This window comes from Hippopotamus amphibius, chromosome 12, assembly GCF_030028045.1.
Source record: "Hippopotamus amphibius kiboko isolate mHipAmp2 chromosome 12, mHipAmp2.hap2, whole genome shotgun sequence".
Lineage (NCBI taxonomy): Eukaryota > Metazoa > Chordata > Mammalia > Artiodactyla > Hippopotamidae > Hippopotamus > Hippopotamus amphibius.
The window spans coordinates 101,494,306-101,513,930 of record NC_080197.1 but is presented as its reverse complement, the minus strand read 5'-3'; the positions used below and the strand labels follow the sequence as shown (position 1 = coordinate 101,513,930).

At 39.9% G+C, this 19,625-nt stretch overlaps 1 protein-coding gene across 3 annotated transcripts in view; it reads right to left on the bottom strand.

The window, feature by feature from the left end:
• Positions 1-19,625, bottom strand: part of SLC16A7 (solute carrier family 16 member 7) — a 166,731-nt gene that overhangs the window by 131,303 nt on the left and 15,803 nt on the right. The window contains exon 1 of one of the 3 annotated variants that reach the window (XM_057702902.1): positions 7,593-7,634. The exons of the other annotated variants lie outside the window; for them this stretch is intronic. The gene's annotated coding sequence lies outside the window, so the exon portion shown is untranslated. Of the gene's footprint in view, positions 1-7,592; positions 7,635-19,625 lie in introns of those variants that run through there. 3 annotated transcript variants of the gene reach the window in all.

Below are 19,625 nucleotides of genomic sequence, written 5' to 3'. Positions count from 1 at the left end.
CATTTCTACTCATAGGGGGATGCTAAGACAGAAAGAAGAACGAGGAAACGGAGAAAGAGAATGATAAAAGAGCAGGGCGGCAAAGAGGTGGAGACGGCTAGTCACTACAAAATACCAGATTTTTACTACATTCAAAGAACTTGGAGAAAAAACTCTCTTGTCCCCAGAGGCGTTCTGTGAGTGTCCTTCGAGCCCAAGACATTTATGCAGGGGACTACAGATGACAGACGAACATTTAGTGGTGTCCTAATTTTATGCACTTTTAACAGTTTTTCACATCTGTGACACATTTCTTCCTTTGTCTTCCAACGTGCACACAGAAAGAACAGAATGGGAGCTGCTTCTTTTATTAAGGGCAATCTGAAGTTGAAACAAAGACAACCTTTCTACTAAACCAGAAAAGACTAGATTTACAATTAAGCAGTGTGACTTGCTGATAGTGTCTTCTTGAATACTCAAAAGGTAGAAGCTGACTCTTCTTAACCAGGGTCTCCATTTTCTATATAAAGAAACGAGCAAAGACGTCTGTGGCACGTGACTGGTACAGACTCATTTTGGAAATACGAAAAATACTTTTCTAAGTTGTTCAAAATCAGGAATTATTTTCTCACAATCTACGTATTACCTGAAAAATACTGTCAGGTCTATGCGCTCAGAGAGTAACATTTGGATTAACACAGTGTGTCTGATGTTACGTGAAAGCTGAAATCTCTCTAAATCCATGTAATCAAGTTCATAATATAATGCATATGCAAAGTGGGTGCTAGCTGTTACGTTAATTAAGCAGGGAGGACATTAGACGGTGGTGGCTGTCACGCTGTGCAGGTCTAGGTAAGCAAGCCAAAACCTAAGCCTGAGTGCCTCACGGTGATGAAAGTCAAACACTAAAGACAATCACAAACAGGCAACTAGCCTTTACGCTGTAGCCAGTCAATAACTTCCTTACTTTGCTTCTTTTTCTCTATGAAAGTGTCTGTCCAGGCTCCTATTGGTGGAGCGCTCCTAACCACTTCTAGTACAACAAAGTGAATCAGCTGTATTTATACACATATCCCCACATCCCCTCCCTCCCATGACTCCCCCCACCCTCCCTACCGCACCCTTCTAAAGCATCACCAGTCATCGCGTTGATCTCCTTGTGTTAAATACAGTAGCTTCCCACGAGCTATCTATTTTACAGTTGGTAGTGTATATATGTCTGTGCTACTCTCTCACTTCGTCCCAGCTTCCCCTTCGCCCCCGACCCCATGTCCTCAAGTCTGTTCTCTACATCTGAGTCTTTATTCTTGCCCTGTCACTGAGTTCATCAGTACCATTTTTTTAGATTCCATATATATGCGTTAACATATGGTATTTGTTTTTCTCTTTCTGGCTTACTTTGCTCTGTATGACAGACTCTACATCCATCTACCTCTCTACAAATAACTCAATTTCATTCCTTTTCAGGGCTGAGTAATATTCCATTGTATATATGTGCCACATCTTCTTTATCCACTCATTCTTAAGAATTTTAATATGCCTCAGTCTATCTTTTCACACACCTGTTGTCTCTTCAGCTGAATTTGCCCGGCACCCTTATTAATTCTGAACGTAACAATATCCAATAATAAATTCCTATTTTGTACACATATTTTGTCACCAAATATAAGAGAAGCACATAGTCTAAATATTCTGTAGAACTTAATCAGAAAAGGCCTGGAAAAATATTGTTCCATACGTTAACAAAAAGAGCATGATTATTTAAACTCAAATTTCAATAATGAAGATTTTCTAAATTAAGAGTTTTCCTCTTTGTTTCTTGATAGTAATGCTAGGAAAATAAGTTCATTTGAGGAAAGCAGAAGTATTCATGTTGAATTTCTTGGAAATATCATAGATCTTAATTTAGAAATTACATAGTTTTGATTATTTTACCTCATGGCCTCATGAAGCTTCAGCTTCATTTATTTGAAAACTGTTCAATAGAAAAAAGAAATTAAAACCTAAGGAGAATAAGGAGAACAAAACTCACATTCAGCATACCCTACACAACTGTTCTGAAGTAAGTGCTTTTAGACTGTAATTTATGAACTGTTTAAATATTTAAATGTGTACTGAAGACAAAAATACTTCTAAGTGTGCACTTAAGATGAATCTTTCTGAGTAACACTGATTTCTAGTATGTCATTATTAACATACGTAAAGAACCTAGAACAAGAATGTTTGAGTGTTTAAGAGTTTCTAAGTATGATATATAGGCTTTCTGCCTCAAAAAAAGGATATAATAATATACCACTGGAAAACTCACCAGCTTAAATATAAGAGAAGTCTAAAGGATTCTCTCGGGGAAATATTTGTTCTAATGGACAGATGAATCAAGTCACAAGCATTCCCTTTGCCACCTCTGGATGTCACAAGACTCTTTAGTTTCCATGTCCATAAAATTAGAAAACATCTGAAGTGTAGACAGGTTTCAGGAAATTATAACACAACTCCTTGCAAACTCTTCATGAAATTTCCTACTGTATAACTGACACTTGGATTTTCAACTGTAAAATGAGTTTCCAACTGATGAAAAATGCATGAATTTATTTCTAGATTATTAAGTGAAAAAGTGGTGTGCAAGTAATTAATTAGTAAAGTAAAGGACACGTTAATATTCTCTAACGGTGAAAGTATTAGACTGTGCTCTCGTTTACTGCACTGCATGATTCGTAATGTGTTCTACCACACGCTCACTTTGTATATAAAACTGGGGAATTTGTTTCAGCTGCATCGCCAACGGGACGAGAACTGAAGAAATAAGTCACAAAGGCAATGCTAATAAGGGGCAGGAATTCAAGCTCCGATAGCACATTTCGTACCTGGATATAGCAGAGAACTTTCCAATTAGAGCCAACAAGCAGAAGGCTGGTAACTCCACGCTGAGATTTATAGGGAGAGGTTAGGAGCACGTAATGAGAATTTGGAGCACATACATCCAGCTGTAACACCTTTAGTGTAAGTATAGCTTCTAATGGCAAACACTAATGGTTCCGTGACAATAATAAATAATAGTGAGAGAACATGCTAGCCTCAGGCCTCAGAAGAAGAATGGGTGGCATTACGGGATTTGCACTAACACGAGCTGAAGGAGGACTTCTAAAGGGGTACTTTCATTCTCCCGAGAGCATGAGCTGCACTGGAAAACGGGAAATCACAATAAGCAAGGAACAACATTTCAGCTGAATTCCATCCTTTCCTCAGTTGAACTTACATCTAGGCGTGTCCTTGCAGGAAAGGAAGGCAGGCAGGCAGGAAGGAAGGAAGGGAGGAAGGAAGGAAAGAGGCAGGTGGGGAGGGCTGAGTGGCGAAAGGGGGGAGGGAGGGAAGGAAAGAAATCCCCGTCCAGGTTCCCATCCCTCACTGTATACCGTGCCATAAAAATGTAAAAGTAAATGACACTGAAAAGCACTGGCATTCTCTTTCTTCGTGTGTGCCCCTACCAGGACGCTCTCGGAGCACGTGCAATGTGTACAGTGCGTATGAGGACACCTGGAGTTGTGCCCTGCCCAAGCTACAAGGTCACTTACAGGCAGCCCGGAAGCAGCATGTGAGAACACGTACTCAGAAGCTGGCAGGTCTGCAATCAAGTGATCCTGACCGTGTGACTGTGGGCAAGTTAATGAAACTGATTAAGTGTCGTTTCCATAACCATAAAATGGAGATAACAATATTCACCACCGCCAAAGGTGACTGGAACAATAAATGCAAATAAAACACACAGGACACCGCCTGGTAGATGTCAGTGAGCTAGAAAACTCAACGTTCATTTGTTATTAGTATCACATGCCCACTTGTGTGGTTAGTGCCTCAAAAATATACGGAGCTACATGCTACGGACACGGTACTGAATGTGAGACACCTGGAATCTTTGGCTTTAAACTCCATTGCTAAACATTAATTAACCACATCCCTTGTATGTAACCTTTACCACGAAAATTCATGCACTATCCCGTGCTTTTGCCATCTTGCAGGAGGCCACCAGGGTCTGATGTATCTGTAATCTTGGCAACCACACTGCACAACCTGCATATTCCCAAATGCCACAGCTTCCCCAGAGCTCAAAATAAAGAAATAGAATGGGCAGGGTAGAATCCATAACAGCAGATATAAGCACAGTGACGTATTAACCAAGACGACAGCCTAATTTTGTAAAAAGAAAATAAAGTACAAACACGCTGTAGACTTTTGAGCATTTGTACAAGGACTAGGACAACATACTTGGAAGTCTTGTCACATCAACCCCAAGATGGACAGCAGAATTATTACCCTTCAGTGCAGCCAAGGCCTAGAAGTCAGGTATATTATTAACAGCAGAATGGGTCCTTCACCTTCAGGTAACTTTCATGCAAACCCTCGATTCCTAAGGCCAGTGCCTCTCAGCGCACTCATCACAGCAGCTTCTCCCACAGCTCTCTCTTCAAATCTTACTCCCCAAGTGAGTCTCAGCCCAAATTACACCTGTATTTAGTTGCTACCTTTCAGCTGAATTCCATCACACTGCTGGCTGCTCCTCTTGGCATTTTACAAATGAAAAAGAAATATGCTGTTACTCCAGTTAGACTGCAGTGGTTCTTAACCTGGGCAGTTCTGGGATACTTATTTGGCTGTCACAACTGGGAGGGTGCTACTGGCTTCTAGTGGACAGAGGCAGGGCCAGGACCGCGGCAGGCATGGGAGGTGCCTAGGGCTCAAAATTTAAGGAGGCACTCACTCATTTCTAGGGTCATCGGGACACAAGATTAAAGCTCACATGACCCTGGGGGTGAGTGCCTCCTTAAAACCGTGGCCTACCAGCCTCTCTTGCCTCCCTCTAGTCCCAGCCCCGGGTTGAGGGCGGGCTTGCCGCTAAACACCCCCATAAAAGGAACTATCCAATCCGAGATATCAATAATACCGAGGCTGAGAAACCCAGATTGGTTTAAAGAATCTAAAGAACATCAGGGTTGGAAACGTGATTCCCTCCTTTTCCACTTTAAGTTACACATTTGAAATCACACTCGGTTAAAAGTAACATCTCTGATAGTGAAATAACACCAAATTCTACCATGTAGCTTCAATCCATTTCACTCCCATCCACGTAGCCTGCAATGAAGCTCAATTATTTCGGCCCTTTCCTTCCTGGCCTTTGTACTCAGGCCCCAGTCTCTCCTCTTCTGATGCATCTTTCACTTACCCCATTAACCTCCAAGGCTCAGAGGCAAAGGTCCTTTCCTATCAAAATGTGACTCCCCCCTTCTCAGATCTGTTTCTCTCTCTTGTATCTTTCTCTGTACCTTATATTATACTACAGTCATTTATTTGCTTTTTTAATTCTCCCCATCCCTGACCCACCCTCCCCCGCCCACACAGGCACATATAAACATGCACACAAACACACACACCCTGATTTCACCTCCCTACGGTCATGAACCAGGTTTTCCTTATATTTCCTTTCCCAAGAACCTCTATGTACAACGGTGCTTTGCACCTGTAAAGTACTCAATACGTGCTTCACACGGATCAACGAGGCAGTTACACACGTAACACTTGACAGCATGAACCGTAATGTTTCCCACTGGCCATCTGAATCTAAATGTAACATTGCATTACTAGGCCTTGTTGAATCCAGTACCCATTTTCTTCTCCTGAAAGACGTTTCCATCTATTTCAAGTCTGAGATCCCAGAATTCCTGAGGTTTGTGTTCAGTAGGTAACTGACTTGACATTTTGCTCCAAGCAAAAGCACAGGATGGAATGTTTTTTCTTCCTCAAGGCCTGTTCTAGCAGCAGAAGAGCTTATGTCTTTGCCTGAGCTATGAGCCTAAACTCAGGAAGAAAATAAATCCAATTCCTAATAACAGTTGAAGAAATAGCCTTGTAGTATGTCAAACTTCAGGAAGCCAAATTGATGCCACATGAAAACATATTTCCATCACTCTCTACCTCACCCTCGACCTTAAAACTAGTCTGACTTCAAAATTTCTAATTTTGAATTTTAACCAAAAATAAGCTAAGGCTACCTAAGTAATCAATGCATAGCTATAAATATCTCCTATTGAGAAAGAATACAATACACATACAATCAAATTTCCCAGCTATTTGTCCTCGAAACAAATGTCTCATATTTTTAGTTTCTAAACATGTGATTTGACAAAAAGGAGACTGAAGACCTTCCCCCATGGATACCAAGAAACCACTGATTTTAATCATTTAATCCTCTTATCAGAGAAATAGCTTAACATGTAACTAGCACCTGGAAAGATACAATTCTAATCTTACAAGTTCATTAAAAAACAGTTATTGTGAAAAAATCATTGAAGATTAAATGCATGTATATTCCATCCACATAATAACGTTCAAAACTGAGGTCACAAAGCTGCTATGTTAGGTTTTCTCAGAGTGCTAGCTGATTCTATGCTAAGTAAGAATCATTTGCACTGCGCAGTCCATAGCCATCAGCTGGGAGAACGGAGCTGGCGTATTGGGAGCACCCAGAAGGAGCCAAGCAACCTCCACGTGTGTTATCATTCAGTAGCTGCAGCAGTCCTGCTAAGAGAGGTTTCACCACCTGCCCTTTGCAGACAAGGAAACAGCTCCAGAGAGGTTTAGCAAGGTGCCAACTTTCATAACACTGGCAAACAGTGTTTCTTCAGTATTATCTTCCAACTATGTCAAAAGACTGCAATCTGAACAATATTCTGTATTACATTTTAACCCATGAAAGGCAGAAAATCTGCTATTTTGACTGTTCCAGTAGCGAACCAATATATGCCGCTTGATGTTGAGCACAAGAATGTTCAAGGTCAAGCAAGGACCAGGAGCTTCCCAAGGAGGACATGCACCCCATCAAGGAAAGAGGCCACACGGGGAGTCATATCTCTGCTGGCTTACCAGTGGTTATACAAAGAGAAGGAAGGGAGAGCCAGGAGGTATCACAGTTCCCACAAAGTTAATCCAGTGAACCCAGTTCGTCTTTGTTCCTTGTTTCAACAATTAATGATCTGAGCCTATCATATATAAGGCGCTTTAGTGACTACTGTGCAGCATAGAAAGGAGTAAACACGTTTTTCTTCAAAAAGTTTACATGCCATGCATGAAAAGCTAAAAATTAAGATAATATACGACAAGTTCCAAAAACGATTGAATCAGGGAATGCTATGAAAATTCAAAAGGGAGAACAGATTATTGCAGCTGGGGTCATCAGGATAGTTAGTATTAAAAAGGGTAGAATTTGAGCTGCCCTTGAGGGACAGGCTATTAACAGGTACACAGTGTAAAAGAAAATATACTAAATTCAGAGATCTAAAGTTTGGATACAGAGAGGCATATAGCATATTTGGGAAATGACAATAAAACTTGAAGTGTAAGAAATTCTACCTAGGCACACATTCTTAAATGCTTTGTAGCAGAAGGTTTTTATAGCAACAACTTATAAATACCCTCGACTACTTCCATTTTAAAGTTGCTTGTAAAAATGAATTTATTCTCTTTCATTTTATTACTTATGAGTAGATAATTTTTGTAGTTTAATGTGTGTTATGTACGCTGGTCATAATATAATATTTTAAACAAATATGAGACGAGCATACCATTTTAGTAGTTAGGCATATAGTTTCTGGACAGGAAATTTGCTTATCATGTGAGAAATCTGAGTTCTCCAAGCATTGTTCCATTGCTGTATGTTGCTGAAATGGAGACAGACAGATACAGTTAGATGAAAAATATACGGACTGAATGGCTGTGTTCCCCCCAAATTCACATGTTGACGTCCCGGTTCCCAATGTGTAGATATTAGGAGGCAGAGCCATTGGGAGGTGATTAGGGTTAGATGAGGTCATGGAGGGGCGGTCCTCACGATGGGGTTAGAAGAGACCAGAAAAACGTATCTTTCTATTCCCTCTCCCTTTCCTGCTCCAGCTCGAAATCTCAATCACACATGTGCGTACACAGCAAGACAATGGCGTCTGCAAGCCAGGAACGGGGCTCTTGCCAGAAGTCAAATTAGCCCGCACCCTGATCTTGGGCTTCCCAGCTTCCAGATTTGTGAGAAATAATTGTCTGTTGTTTAAGCCACCGGCTTATGGTATTTTATTTTAACAGCCCGAGCTAAGATAGATAAATAGGTAAGTAGACCAACTAACAAACAAGTTGTTATTTAAATGAAGACAGAGAAGAGTCTTTTGAGAATCAATGTGGTCTTAAAAATTATTCCTATCTCTAATCTAAAAATTATTCCTATCTCTAATCTAAAATTTAATCTGAATGCTGGGTGGGACATTAATTAATTGATTCAATTATTTGTTCAGTTATTTATTGGGGACTGTGCATATGGTAGGCCTTAAGCTGTGCTGGGTTCAAATACACACACACACACACACACTCACTCTCAAAGAAATGATGTTTTTTTCCTCTCTACATAGTGGAGGAGATAGACATAAGCATATAATGATAATCAAATGTGCTAAAAGCTACGACAGGGGTAGATTAAGCTCCTATGAAAGCAATAAATGCTTCCTATGGGACTCTGGCAGGATGTCATAGAGAAAATGAGAATTAGACTGAGTCCTGAAGGACATGCAGTTAGAGGAAAAGGTTCGATAAGTCATGTCAGATATAAAGCGCAGAGCGTTCAAAGGCGTGATTCTCGATCTCGCGCGTGGCGGCCCTGAAACACCGGCGCTGCACGCTCAGGAGAAGCAGGAGTCACGACGGCAGGCCTACGATGGGGCTTGACAGCAAGAGGAAAGCTAAGGCTCACGACAGGAAAGCGCGGTCAGTATAGGCGTCTAAGCATGAGAAAGACACGATTAGCCTGTTTTTCAGTAAAAGTGCCCTGAGGGCGATGTGGAGAATTACCAAACAGCGCAGAGGGGAACTGCAGAGCGGTCCAGGGGTAAGATGGTAAAGAAGTCCACGAGGGCAGCAGCACCAGGAACGGGAAGCAGTGCTGGGCTCGAGGATATAGCTCGAGTCTCCAGGGTCTGATGAAAAGCTGGGTGCACGAGATGGTCAGAAAGGCCATGAACGACCTTGGTGTTCCCCAGGCGGAAGACTGGGTGGATATTAATGGATCTGCACTACCCGCACAGTGTGACTGGAAGAACATCACACGGGCAACGGCCATGCAGGACTGCAGCAAGAGGTCAGTTAGGGCAAGGGTGGTAGACCCCGAACCCGCCAGCTTAGAGCGCGGGGCTGCAACTCTGAAGGCAGACATGCCACTACATTATGAGCAAGGCAAGAAAAAAGCAGAGGTTTCGGAAGTAAGTAGGGTTCGGTGGGGAAGACTGTCTAAATGTATAAAAATGTATAAAAAAGTGGGAACAGTAAAGATGACAAATTTATCCAGAGAAAGTCCCCATATTTAATCTTACTTCCTCTGAAGCTTTGTGGGCAAAAATATTTATTTACTTTAAGGTAAGACGTCTTTTCCTCAGGAAGCTAAAATTCCTCCTCAGCAAAATTAATGACAAACATCAGACATAAAAGAATTAAAACCAAAAGATTGGTACATACACCCACATATACAGAGAACGGCATATAACACAGTTTACATAAGAAATGGATTTGCACTTTATACAGCACAAGAAATCTAAACCGTGGCCTATGAAATTGTATGCATCATACTTCTGAAGGAATTGACTTAAATTTTTCTAATAAAACATAAAAAAAGTATGGATTTTGTTTTCATCATTGAAGTTGTGACATAATGCCACAGGAAATTATTTCTGGTTTAAATCACCAATTGTGCATAAATTCTCTTGGGTTCCAGGTCACCGTATGAAGCAGAGCATGGTGTAAGTGATGTGAGACCTGTGGGGAATTGCAACATTGGCTTCATTTCTAAGGAGGGAAAAGTTTTATTTACAAGACAACTCAGCTGTGAAACTGAAGTAATAATATGAATTAATTTATACACTCTGCATTTAAAGGTCGAGTCCTTTCAAGCACCTCTCCATGTTCTTGAGACTAGAAAAAAACCTATATTAAATAATATTTATAAATGTTACGAGGACAACGTCTCTTGTTGGTACATACTGAAGTCCCACACAACACATATTCAGATGGAAAGTTTAAATATATTTTACTCAGTGGCAAAGGAGTGAAAACTGTCTTGGTCATAATTTATATCCCTTTTGCCTTTACCAGACTTGCTTTCCCTGTTTTTCAACCTGACCAAGTTGTCATCGGCTGTAAGCCTAAATCCAGAGGCAAAACTCTGAGTTCAGGAGCGTCCTCTAACATACTGATAGCAATATATTCACTTCTGTGACCGGACTGGTTGCTGGTAAGCAGCCGGAAGAATCCGGAATATGGATTCAGGACTCCTATGTCTGCATCGTACTCTCTCTCCCATGTATCTGTTCTGTGACTGTGAGTTACTTCAAGTCCCTGAGCCTCAGTTGTATTCATCTATAAAATGGAGAGAATTATCGTGTTAATCCACCTCACGAAATTAACGAATCAATGAAAACACTGGGCTGATCCTAAAAGACTGCCAATGAAATCACAGTTAGTTTTATTTATTGATTTTTAAGTTGCCAAGGGCCTGGAAATAACCCAGAACTTAACTGCATGAACTAATTTGTGGGAAATCAGGCTGAGTCCAGACCTTCACTTTTATGTCATATGTTCTTCTCTTAAAAAACAACCAACCAAAAAAAAAAAAAAGCTAAAAAACAAACAAACAAAAAACTGAGGCACTTAAAAGGACAAAGCAAATGATCCCTTGAAATGTTTAAGGTTTTCCTAGAATTATTTAGGCAAAGCATGAGGCTTTCTTCGGCAAAAGGCTGATGATTCCACCCCTATAATCTGTAATCACACCCACTAACATATTGTGCTTTTACGCCCTTTTTGATCCTCTCATATAATACGGTGTTTCATACACAACAGAGTGTCAATAAGTATATGATTAATTGCAACAGGAAAATTTTCATGTGTAAAATGTTGCACAATATAGCTCAGTCAATGTAATTTTTTTAAAAAGATCTATCTTTAGGTAACAATTCTACCATTCAAGTATGTAATTTAAATAAAGGAAATTATATTAAAAATCGCTTTTCCCAAACTGACAGGTTGTTTTGTTTCTACTTCACCAGTCTGTATTAGGCACATTCGCTATTGCCTTCCTCTCTTTCAGTCTGCTTCTCAGCGATGATAAAGGCACACGCCTAGGTAAACCCGTTAGGCAGAACATACCTAGGTACCACACGGTCCTAACCCCAGGCCACAGCCAGTTAGACCAGGGCTCACCTCAAGTGAGGAGGGGAAAGAAATCACTAATAATTATCGAGTAGCCACTATATCCAAGGCATTACTCTTGCTTTTTACTCTCCAAATGCAGTCACTCATTTAACCCTCATTACAACTACGAGGCCGGGACTAATGTTATCATCCTCACTTACAGATGAAGAAACTGAGTCGCGGAAAGTTTCCCAAGATTACAAGGCTAGCAAGATTTGGAGCTAAGCTTCAAATCCAGCCAGTCTAGCTGCAGCATCCAAGCCCTAACCATTTCAGCGTACTGTCCTTCAATAGTATTCCACCATACTGCTTTCTATAGGGGAGGCAAACACAATTTTACCCTCTGTCTCAAGAATCTGAGGTGATACGCGGAGAGAGTGAGTCAGCTGGATGGTGTTGGACACCAGAAGTGGCAGGTCACAGAGCACTGCAACAGAAAGCAAGATCAGGAGGCAGCGGGGAGACGAGGCCTGCATCACTGCTGCAGCCCAATCTAACTCTGCCTAGACTCCAGGAAATCCCCTGCATGTCCAACTTGAGTTAACTGGTGCGAGTCTCTCTCCTTTACAGTATAAAAGTCCCTCCACTGAAAGTAACTAAAAACTGTACATAGAATAGGAAAACTAGAAGAAAGTAAGAAACAGCCAGAAAATGAAACTAACCGAAAGGGGAAACCAGGTAATTAAGAGGAGTACTTTATTCGGGTTTCCTCCTGGGACATTTGATGAACTAAGCAGACTTGGACGTGGGGTTTCACAGCCCAAAGGGTGTTTGCAGTAGATCACAAGGCGCAAGGTAAGCCCGAGGTGTAGAGTCTAAAACATGATATGCCCTCCTGCAACCCAATAAAACTGTATCATCACTGCACCAGATACACACACACACACACACACACACACACACACAGCTGGCAACTGCAGAGAAACCCATCTGCCTCTAAATTTGGCACTGGTGATAGGGGACAAAAAATGTCACCTGAGGATTCATTACCAACGATAATCTCTCACATGACTTTGCCCTCCAATTTCACACTCTCAAGGTGGTTCAAACATCCAAAGACAGTTTACAGTACTGGGTAATGCCCCAGGCTCTGGAAAAAGGAAATACAAATTCTCTCAACTAGAAATCCAGCTCAGTCCAAGCTTCAAATAGTTCTCACAGGATGAAAAGCCAAGGAATACTCATGTGCAAGGCATTATCAAGCAAGAACCAGGAGAAACCACAGAGAGTAGAATCTGGTCCATAAATACATTAGACAGCAAAATTCTCAATCAGAAAATATAAATTAGGTATGCTTTAAACCAGAAAGGATTAAAATATAATTAAACAGTAAGAGACCATGAAGAATTGTATGAGAACACTAAAAAAAAAAAGAAAAAAAAAAGCTTTTGCCCAAATGTAACTTACTAAAATCGAATAAAAGAAAAGGGGGGCAAATGAATAATAAATACACAACTTCCAATAGTGGTTAGCTTTGCGAAGGGGTGGGGGGTTGGGTGAGTAAGGATCAAAGAAATGAGACCAAGGAGATGCACACAGGTAAGTTTAGATGTGTTAATATTCTAATTCTTGAATTAGTCTGCGGGTTCATTAGTTTTTATTATGTCACCAAATAATTAAACATAGCTCTGAATGATGAGAGCATGTCACAACCTAAAGATTATGATTAACCTTTAATTCAATTCTGAATACTTGAGGGCCAAAAAGACAAATAATAAATATAAAGCCAATGACGGTGATTCACCACAATATAGGAAAAATTTTTAAGTCATCTCAAAATCCTACCAACCTGAAACTTGAAGAAAAATTCCTTAATCTGGTATCTATAAAAACAACAAAAAACTAAACAAACAAAAATCTGTAGCATCATATTTAGTGTTACCAGTTTGAGAGATTAGAATATGTGGTTTTCAAAGGACAACATACATAGTGCCCTGAATACAGTTCTCCCTTTAAAACAGAACAAAACATACCAAATCCTGCATAGATTAAAAACAAATGGAGCCCACGAGAGAAGATCTGAATGAATAGAACTAAGTCACGCTCATGAATTAAAAGTTTCAATATCATGAAAATGCCAAGTAGATGTATTGATTCAAATGCAATGAAAAACCCCAATTCTTTTTACTTGAAAACCCGAGTCTAAAATGTATTGAAAGATCAAAGGCCAAAAACAGCGAAGTCGTTTCTGAAATAGAACCAAAGGAGTGGGACGTGCACGACTAAACATCAAGGCTTATTACAAAGCTCTGGTGACTGACGGTGCGAGGCACCAGTACCAGCGTAGACGGGTTCATCAAGGAAAGGAACACGACGGGCAGCCAGGACACACACGTGCACACACACACACACACACAGATCACTTATTTTTATTTCACAACTGGTATTATCAATCCACAGGAAAAAAAAAAAACTGTTGCTCTAGGCTAACTGGTCACCCACATGGGAAAAGACGACACTAGGTTTTCCCCTCACGCCCTGCAGAAACATGAACAGACGGTGAATCACCCTTCATGAGAAAACAATGCCACGGCTGAGCCAGCCAAACAACACGAGCGGCTATTTAAATTTAAACGGAAATTAACTGAAATTAAATTCTAAAACTTAGCTCTGCAGTCACACTATCCACATTTCAAGTGCTCAACAGTAACATGTGGTTCGTGGCTACCATACTGGGCAGTGCCAGGTATAAAATATTTCCATCAGTGCAGAAAAGTCTATTGGACAGTACTGAGGGACATTTACGACAGTATCTTTATGACCTTGGGGTCCGGAAGGGTTAAGCAAGGAATAACAAATTAAACAAACAAGCAAAGAAAGGATAAAAATAGTAAGTTCAGCTGTTAAAATCCAGAACCATTTGTCAAAAGACATTATACAGAAAATGAAAAAGAAAGCCTTAATTTGAAGGAAGGTATTTATAATATTTATACATATATTCACCTATATATACTTATATATATATATATATCTCTCTCTCTAAAGAATACATGGGGTATATAAAGACTCTATCTAAGCAACAAAAAGATAATCATATAGAAAAATGGACAAAGGCTTACCAGGTACTTCATTATTTTGATGACCGAAAAAAATTATTAGAGCCTGATTTATCCTATCAATATATGTAGTGAGTAGATTGAGATGTTTGACAAATTTCTGTGTTCTATTTTAAATCGCCAAGAGTAAGCAGGGAAGAACAATGTATTTTTCACGCTGGAAGGAAGACTGTACTGGTTCAGACAGCAGCCCAGCAACCTATAAGTAGGCTGATGGTAATGTTTGAACATGTAATTAAACAGATACTTCTAATGTTAGCTTATCCTTAATTAAAAGATAGTTCTCTAGCTTACTTAACAATTCATCTTTACCTTACGTGAGCACACACACTTGGGAGGGACATAGTACATCATACCACCTTCCCACTCTGAGTGCAGAATATGATAACGAAGGCATTAATTTCATATTTACTTCAATAAAGAGTCAGAGAACACAAAGATGTGTGTGACTGGAGGCTGGAATGGTAAAGGAAATAAAGTAACAAACATATGAGGAAATGCTGAAATATAACTGAAATGCAATTTCCTGAAAGCAGAGACAAATTTTCATCCGTGAATTAACATGAATAGGTATTTCTCTGTGCACCATCCACTTCCTTATCCCCCCCAAAGTGGACAGGATGAAAAAAAATTCATACTTTCCTAGCTTCTATACAGAAAAAAAAATTCATATTTTAACAAAACAAATTTGTAAAAACTGATGTTTATATACCTTAAACACTGAAACAAAACTACACTCACGCCACATACCCAAGTGGTCCAATTTGCTCTGTCTTAGTTTCAACCAAATTGTAAGAGAAGTATTAAAGGAATGTTTACCTTCTATCCTGGCATATTGTAAAACAATAACAACAGGAAACAACTTCAAAAAAAAGTTTACACCAGCTATCAGGATTACAAAATACCAAACAGTAACGTGATAGTTTGATTACGCTCAGACAAGGCAGTGTGCGTAAGGGCCGATGATTCTAGGAGTTGACTCAGTTTGTCATAAAGAAATAAACAATGGGTAACACTCTGTGTGGATCCCAAGAAACTATGTCATGATTTCACCTCTCAAGGTCCTTGTAATCTAAGAATGAGAGGAACACAGTCAGTAGCTTGGCAGTTCTGGTACAAGGCGAATAGCGTTAGACACCTGCACAAAGAATGGGACATTCCAGTCGTATTAAATGCTAGAGGACATATGACTATCACTCATCATAATTAGGAAGAGTTCACACCCTGAATCAGGATTACGGCCCAATCGATGGACAGTGCGTGATGGGTGACAGCCTGAAATCTAAGGAAGCTAGAAGCCAGCACAGACACAATCCACACTATGGTAGCAGGATTTCAGCTCCTGGGCTGAGGTTCAAGCATTGCTCGTCCCAGAGAAGACTCTAAAGAACACGGCAGTGCGCCAGTACTCACAAAGGATCCAGGAGCCAGAGATCTCTACCATCAGTATGAGGAGCCAGGCACAAAGTAGCCCTCATAACAGGAGAACACCGGCTTAGGAGACTCAAGTTCATGAACGCAGGCACGTTTAACTCCCAGAGTGAGAAAAAAAGAGGTCTAGACTTGAGGGAGCAACAGAGGAGACCCATGTGGACAAAGTCTTGAATCTTGTTGGGAAACACTGCTACAAGCTAATCCCCCCAATTGTCAGTTACAGGGCCCCCCATGGCAGCTTAGCCTCGCCATGTCCTAGGATCCTGGGCAGAGACTTTAATTACACATTTTGCCTCTACGCAGGCTGGCCTGCAAAACCAGATTATGTTTGGGCTCAGCTTGTAAATGCAATCAGTGGCCCAACTGCACAGCGAGGGAAAGCTGACGAAAGGCCATGAACTCAGACACTGGTGAGAATGTTATGAATAATAAAATAATAAAATAATAAAAATGTTATGAATAATAAAAACTATGAGTATTTCTCCCAGTTTGGAGGGGGTGAACTTTTGCACATAATCTTATGTTCTGATCAATAATCCAATGTGATTCCCTTCTGAGATGTATTCTTATTGTACATTTGATTTCTCTTCCTCACAGATGTTTGCCTCCTACTTCCTCCGCTGCTACACAAGCTCTGATTCATGTCCTCGTGCCAATTTCCTGTTTTCTGTCCCTTCCAAAGAAGACACATATCTCTAACTCAACATTGTTTTTATAGTGGTAAAACTATAGATACTGTTCTTTTTTGCAAAACCACGAACAGTAAGTGTTTAAAAGGGCCTTCGTCATCAACTTTCCCGGCTACTGAAAATGCCGAGAGAAATGTTATAACTTCCTGAGCACCACACAGCAAAACCTGTTCAATACCCGTGGGTAAGGCCACCTGGTTGATCTCTGTGTCCTTAATATTAATTCCAAAGCAGACCACATTGGGCTATCTTCATATGCAATTTTTTCATAAACATACCTCACTCTAAATTGAATAATTACTTGGACCTTTTCAGAAGAAAGCATTTGTCTATGAAGTAGTAAATAAGTTTCAGGTTGATCTGTTCTGCATTGCACCTAGCACAATGAATCTATAACACTCTAGGCAAAACCTAGAATAACATGAATAATCAAATCTATTTCATGGGCAGGGATCTATGGCTGAAAGAAATCAAAATTCACTCGGTGTAGTTTAAGGAAAGGGAGGGGGAGAAAAACCAACAGTATCAACACAGAACTCAACTACAGAGTTGGCAGGCAGCTGCCTTCTCTGTCTCTGCAGGGCCCTGAACGCTGAGGATAGATGCTGAGTATGAGCTAAGTGACACAGTGTGGAAGCTGAGGTTGGAGTGTCTAGTCTCAAACATTACCGCTATTATTTATTACCTTTGTGAACTTTGGTGAAACACTTCCTGTCTCAGTGCCTTGGTTCCTTTTTTTGTAAAACAGGAGTAACAACACTTTTCTTACAGGATTAAACAAGAGAACACGTGTGAAGCGCTTAGGACAGCGCCTAAGACAGTACGCCCTCAATAAATGAAAGCCATTATGATAACACAATGGTAATTGCTTCCTTCGACAATATGCTCCATCTTCTCTCTGCCTGGCAGCTTTCTCTGTTGGCACATGCCAAAATAGCCACTAGAGCAGAGTTTCTGATTTCTCACCACTTCAGTGCCCGTCATTTCTGGTTTACACAGCCCACGTCACGTGACGCGCACGTGGTTACCCTCGCTAGGACTGCGGGTGTGGACAGATTCCCTAAGGATCCATCAGCGGGCGTTTAAGACCTGCCTTTCTGGTATGCATGTTTCCAACTCATAGGTTAATAAAATTTACAGTCACTTTCCCTCTCAGGCTAATATTAAAATAAACTTACTAACAAATGAGACTGGCTAAGAAAAATATGAGCTATGTGTAAGATGGTAAGTTCCCTGTATGCCTGCAAAGCTATAAATTGAAGCTAGATAATCACTTCTAATGGACTCAGTAGGATTAATACATGGGGCGAAATAATGGGTTTAAATAACCTCTAAGTTTCTTTGAGTTCATGATTCAACTGACACAGACAGGCTGTAAAATCGGAAGTCTTCAATACAAGTCTGCAATTTACATTTGCCTTTGTTTAAATCCTACAAGGAAAAGGGTTTATCTCACAAAGATTAGGTAAAGGCTAAATGTCCACTTCAATACAAAGTATCTCGCAAAATCTTCATGTTTAAGTAAGAAGTCACTCAAAGACTTTAAATGCTCAATTTAGATACACCTAACATGTAGAGTTTTTAGGGTAGTTGAGAAGTAAAAAAAAAAAATTAGAAAATAAAATTTCCATGAAAATTTTCTTTATAATCAGGTGTTGTAAATGGGAATATACAGGAACAGGTAAAAAAATATATACATAAATCACAAAATTATATCAGCATAAAATTCTACATAGAAAACATAGCCAACTTCCAAGCAAAACAGCATCTCTACTGTCAAAGATACCACTTATTATACCAAAATTTCATCGTAGATAGGTGATTCCCACAAAACTAAGAAAAAGGTGAGTTGCGGGTAGGAAGAGGGGGATGACGGTGTCAGCGGTCAAGAGACATAACCATTTCTCTCTGGAAGTTTCTGACCTTAATATCTATGTGTACGTTATTACCAGAGGCACTGTTAAGAAGGGAAGCTCACGCACAATGAGTGTGATTACCGAACGAGTACTGTTAACTGTCATGCATTTTGGACTTGGAGAGGAACATTCTACTTTAAAAGAATTAGCTTTTTGCATGACTTTTATGTTCATTACCTTGGAGGGTGCAGGAAATGTGGAAGGAAAGTCCAGTGTGCTATTTTAGTTGACTGGCAAACATGAGTCAAAATTCAAGGATCTTGTTCCCTAAATCAGTGCAGGTGACTTGTACTCCTCTTTTAGCCCCATTATTGAGCACAACAATATTTTTAATTTCCTTGGTCTCAGTCACGCTAGAAAGGATGGAATGAGCTTATATGGAATTAACAAAAAATACTAAGCATCTATATTTTAAAATATATTGTGTAATAACATAGCAATCTATGTTGGTTAGGCATGTGGTTTAACAAATGTTTGAGTATGCAATATATGGAATAAAGCTTTAGAATAGGATGAGAAAAATGAGCTAGGGATGCTGAGCTGTGTGTTTAAAGAAATCTATGAAGTCTATTTGGCAGATAAGCATATAAATGGTATTGATACTTAAGCAGCTCAGGGATACGGCCACCAGCTATAAAGCTACAGCTGTAAAAGGAAAGATAATATGGGCTACAAATGTCAGGGAATGGTTCCAATTTTTTTTCTTCATATTTCTGCAATACACAGTACATGTCTTTGTCTCTTAAGAGGCAAAAAAAAAAAGAAAAAAAAAACCCTCATGATTTTGCAAAATTTGGGCAGTTGGTTAACAGCAGCAAAATCAAGCTACATTTCAGTAATTAAGAGTTTTCAGCAAAGGAGTTCGAAATTTTAGAATACCTCTATGTATGATGTGGCAATCCACAGAAATAAGGGAACCAGAGGTCAGTAAAATAAATGTTTTTCTAATGATTAAAACCTCAAGGTTTGGGAAGGCAGAGTGATTCTATGAATAATAAATAAAATAACCACGTGCGCTCACGCGAGGTGTTCATTTAGCTCCCTAATAATGAAATTATGTTTAAATTATCTTGAGTGGATCAGGCCAGACCCCGGGTCTCAACAATTAATTCCCCACCTCAACAATTCCATACATCATTTTGCTTTTATTATTGTTATATTAATATAAAAATTTCAGTAACCCGTATGATCCAGTAACTCAAACGATTTGGAAGTTGGTCATTTTATCATGAAAACAGGGACAGTGGCTATCCACTTTGATATGCATGGTAAAGTAACTG